The 5,101-nt window shown below is 47.5% G+C and overlaps 1 long non-coding RNA gene across 1 annotated transcript; it reads left to right on the plus strand.

The window, feature by feature from the left end:
* The first annotated feature begins 2,334 nt into the window (after window positions 1–2,334).
* On the plus strand, window positions 2,335–4,184 carry LOC125347897. The gene is made up of 3 exons (XR_007210282.1): window positions 2,335–2,859; window positions 3,709–3,859; window positions 4,078–4,184. It is a non-coding gene; the product is annotated as an uncharacterized LOC125347897 (long non-coding RNA).
* The last annotated feature ends 917 nt before the right edge of the window (window positions 4,185–5,101 follow it).

The raw sequence follows: 5,101 nt of genomic DNA on the forward strand, positions 1-5,101 counted from the left end.
CGGCACACAAAATAAACTGAAACCATTTTGTACAGCTACTTAAAGATAATAATAATATCAATCAAAATTCAAACAAATAGGAAGAGGAAAATAGGGTTTCGTAGTGTTAAACTTGGAAGAAGCCTGTTTTCGCTGCCAACTTCAGCCAGATTCTAGAGCCCAGATTCAGGAGGAAGGAAGGAAAGTAAATGGGTGGTAAATGTAGGTTCCTGAGGGGCTTACAGAAAATACATTTGCTAGGGGGCTTGGGTCCGAGATGCCAGAGCAAAGGTCAGGATTCCCAATGTCTCTATTCTTTGGTCCTGGAGGACTACCACAGCTCCTCCTTGGCTGCCAGCCTCAGGGGGTGGCTTTCCCATGGGACTCTGTCATTCTGGCTCCAGTGTGTCCATAGGGACTCTGTCCTGGCTCCACTCTGGTCCAACCGTCTGTAGGATCAAGACACCTGTCAGACCAAGTCAGGCCACATTCCAGGTACTTGTTTACACAGGGCTGCAAATGCCTTCAGGACAGGAATGCATTTGTTAACACCACTGCATCCCCAGCAGCTACGTACTGTACTGTAGCCCTTGTCCCAACACTAGCCCCCAGTAAAGATTTTTTATTCTCAAAGACATAACACCCATGGGCTTCTGATCATACCAAGTAACTTTATCAACACGAGCTCCAGGAAATGGAAACAAGAGGTTTATTTCTGTGTTGTTGTTTTTGTTTTCTTCTCTTTTTGTCTTGTTTATCTGTCTTTGGGAGGGTAAGGGGGACACAGAATGAGGGACAAGGGGTGAAGAAATGCAGCAGTGCTACTCACTAGATACTATGTGGAAAATGGCTATATATCTTGTGAGTGGGGATGGGAAGGGAAGACAGGGAGGAAGAGGGAAGGAAGGGGGTGACATTGTCCAAGAAGAAATGTACTCATTACCTGACTCATGTAACTGTAACCCCTTTGTGCATTACCTTTATAATAACAATAAAAAATAAACATTAACAAAAAAAGATTCCCAGCACAGGGGAGGCAGATCATGAGTTCCAGGCCGTAAGACTGTCTCAAAGGGGGAAGATATTTATTTAAAAATTAAAAAAACTTAAATTGTTATTATAAAGGTGATGTACAGAGGGGCTAGTTACATAAGTCAGGTAAAGAGTACATTTCGGGCTGGGAATATGGCCTAGTGGCAAGAGAGCCTGCCTTGTATACATGAAGCCCTGGGTTCAATTCCCCAGTACCACATATATGGAAAGCAGCCAGAAGTGGTGCTGTGGCTCAAGTGGCAGAGTGCTAGCCTTGAGCAAAGAGAAGCCAGGGACAGTGCTCAGGCCCTGAGTCCAAGGCCCAGGACTGGCAAAAAAAAAAAAAAAAAAGAGTACATTTCTTTGTGGACAATATTATCCCTTTCCTTACCCTTTCCCAATTTTTCCCTACTATCCCCACCCACATGTTATATAGTTCATTTTCAGCATGGTGTCTAGTGAGGACCACTGCTGCATTAAAAAAAAAATTATCCTCAAATAGTTGTACAAAGGGGTGGTTTCAATTCGACATATAGACTTATGAGTAAAATACATCTTGATCAATGGTACCCCTTTGCATTGTTCTCCTCCAACTCTCCCAACCCCAACATTTCTTCTAACCATTTGTGATGTGATGTGTGTGTGTGTGTGTGTGTGTGTGTGTGTGTGTGTGTGTGTGCTGGGGCTTGGATTCCAGGCCTCATGCTTTTGCCTGGCTTTTTAGTTCAAGCTGTGTACTCTACAAATTGAGCCACATCTCCACTTCTGGATTTTTGCTGGTTAATCGAGTGGTACAGGTCTCAGGAGTACTGGGTGCCAGTGGTAACACTTATAATCCTAGTTAGTCAGGAGGCTGAGATCTGAGGATCACAGTTGGAAGCCAGCCAGGTCAGGAAAGTCTGTGAGACTCTTACCTCCAATTAACCAACAAAAAGCCAGGAGAGGAGCTCTGATTCAAGTGGTAGAGCAACAGCCTTGACTGAAAAAGCTAAGGGCCAGCACCCAGACCCTGAGATCAAGCCCCAGGACTGGCCAAAATGGACAAGAAGAAGAAGAAGCAGGAAGAGAGGAGCGTCCTGTTTAGGACGCCAGGAACACACGTGTCTGTGCCCCCACCATGGTGACTGTGTGTCTCTTCTCTGTGGCCGATGGCCAGGTCCTTAGATCCTCAGGTCAGGCTTAGGGGGGTTCGCTGTGGGTCCTAGTGCATCTGCCAGCTGCAGACAGAGGCCAGACCGGCTTCCTCCCACCCTCCCTTCCCCGGCCGCCTCTTCCTCTCCCACCTCCATTTGGTGAACTCACAATAGGTTCCCAGGCCAGGAAAGAGACACCTGCCGGCGACACGCGGCAGCGCGGCCACTGCCACACCACCCAGGCGCGGGCCAGGCTGGGGCAGGCCCGGGAGGCCCCACGTGCTGTGCCTGCGAGCCAGTTCCTGAATGCACTGCCAAGGACACAACGCAGTCGCTTTTTTTTTTTTTTTTTAATGTTCTTCCGGAGGGTTTTCAACGCACACAGGCCCACAGAATACGGATAGGGAAGGCCAGAAGATTCTTCGCCTTGGTCCTGGGTGACATCTTCAGGCTGCTTGGCCAGGGGACACCCAACTATTCCCCCAGCTGCAGAAGAGAAAGAACAACAGAATCCATTCCTCTGCAGTCATGTCCTTGAGAAGAGAGCAATGCCCCTGTTAAGCTGGCCTCTGTGGCTCATGCCTGCAAGCCTAGTGACTCAGGAAGCCAAGATGGGGAGGATCATCTGTTTAAAGCCAGACTGGGGGAAAAGTCAGACTCCTCTACCAATCACCCCTTCCCCCCCACCCCCCATCAACAGGAAAAGCTGGGCATGGTGGGGGCAGGCCTGTTACTTGAACTACAGCCAGAAGCACAAACAGGAGGATCATAGTTCACGATAGGGGAAGAAATGAGACCCTACCTCAAAAACAGCTGATGCCAAAGGGGTGTGAGGTTCAGTACTGCCAAAACAAAACAAAACAAAATGTCTTTCTCTCTTTCCCTCCCTCCCTTCCTCCCTCCCTTCTTTCCTTCCCTTCCTTCCTTCCTTTCTTCCTTCCTTCCTTCCTTCCTTCCTTCCTTCCTTCCTTCCTTCCTTCCTTTTTTCCTTCTTTCCTTCCTTCCTTCCTTCCTTCCTTCCTTCCTTCCTTCCTTCCTTCCTTCCTTCCTCTTTCTCTCTTTGTTTCCTTCCCTCCCTTTCTTTCCCTCCCTCCCTCCCTCCCTTCCCTTTTACCTTTCTTTTTTGTGTCAATTCTAAGGCTTGAATTCAGGGCCTGGGACCCTGTGCATTTTTCGCATTCTATCATTTGAGCCACAGCTCCACCTCCGGCTTTCTTACTGGTTAATTGGAGATAAGAGACTCTGGACTTTCTTAAATGGGCTGACTTTGAACTGTGATCCTCAGATCTCAGCCTCCTGAGTAGCTAGGATTCCAGGCATTGTCTACCAGCACCTGGCTAAAATTATTTCTTTTAAGTTGTCTTAGGACAACTAATTGTCTTCTGGGGCACAATTACCCACGGTTCTCAACTAATGCTTATGCCTGTGTGTGAGAGCATTTGTGAGTGCACATAGGCATGGATATGGGAGCTGAGAAGTCACAGTGAAAGTGACCAGCAAAGTGTAGAGAGACAACACACTGAGACAACTCCTAAGAGTGGGAACCATGAGGCTGTTGTTGCAGGTGGGGTGTGCCTTGCCCTTACAATCATGGGCGTTCACTGCCACCATGCTAGAAAGTGCTTGAGGCTGGGGAAGAAGGACGCTCCCTTGGAGCTTCCGGTTTGCAGTCCATCTATCTCCTCCATCTCCAAAGCTGAGTTCTTAGAAGGGGGGTGTGCAGCTTAGCAGTAGAGTGCTTGCCTAGCATGCTTGAAGCCCTGGGTTCAATTCCTCAGCACCACATAAACAAAAAGCCAGAAGTGGCCCTGTGGCTCAGGAGGAAGAGTGCTAGCCTTGAGCAAAAAGAAGCCAGGGACAGTGCTCAGGCCCTGAGTCTAAGCCCTAGGACTGGCAAAAAAAAAAAAAAAAAAAAAAAGACAAAAGAAGACAGGGATAGATGGGGCCTACAGTGGAGCAAACTGGAAAAGGAGGTGTGAGGTAAGATGCTATAGGCTGGGTGGGTAAGTAGAGGGGTGCTAGCTGGCATGACCAGAGGGAAGCTCTCTGCTGACCTGGGAGTATCTATTACTAGGCTACATCCCCAGTATATGTGTGTGTGTGTGTGTGTGTGTAAGTGTGTGTATGTGTGTGTGTTGGTACTGGGACATGAGCTCAGGGCCTGTGTACTGTCCCTGAGCTTTTTGGCTGGTGTTCTACCACTTGAGCCACTCCTCCACTTCCAGCAAAGGACATGAATTCAAACTCTAATACTGCCAAAGAAAGAAATATAAATTCAAATGAATTATAGTGTTGTCCTCTGGCTCTCTCACAGTTTTTCCCCTTTCTTACATCCTGCGCCTTTCACTCCTTTACTAGTATAGCCCAGCTTTTGTGTGGAATCTCACCCAGCCGGCCTATCATTCCTTAACCCAGGCAGTGTTCAGCTTTAGGGAATGTTAGATTTGCTTGGAGACCTCCTTAAAAAGACTAGGATGCTCATATTTATAATCTTAGTTACTCAGGAAGCTAAGACGTGAGAACTGAAGCTTGAAGTTAGCTCAGGCAAAAATGTTGAGTCTCTTATGGGTTTAATTCAGGGCCTCACACTCTCACTTGGTTGTTGTTTTTTCCTTCTAGGCTGGCACTCTGCCCCTGAGCCATACCTCTACTTCTTATTTTTTGCTAGTTTTTTTGCCTGTCCTTGTACCCCAATCTTCAGCTATCAGCCTCCTGAGTAACATCCTAGCCATGAGCCACCAGCACCCAGCTTTACTTGAAGGTCTTACCTGGCTTTATTTTGAGGTTTACACATGTGCTTAATGTGATGATAGACAGGATGTTCGATAAATTCCTTGAGGCCACCAGAATTCAGAGCTTGAGGCACCTTTGGTGCCAGGATGAACCTAGTAAATGAAAGGAACCACCCAGTTCACCAAGGAAGGATATCCAGAGAGATGCAAGGGCTAGTTATTGAG

This window comes from Perognathus longimembris, chromosome 3 (assembly GCF_023159225.1).
Source record: "Perognathus longimembris pacificus isolate PPM17 chromosome 3, ASM2315922v1, whole genome shotgun sequence".
Lineage (NCBI taxonomy): Eukaryota > Metazoa > Chordata > Mammalia > Rodentia > Heteromyidae > Perognathus > Perognathus longimembris.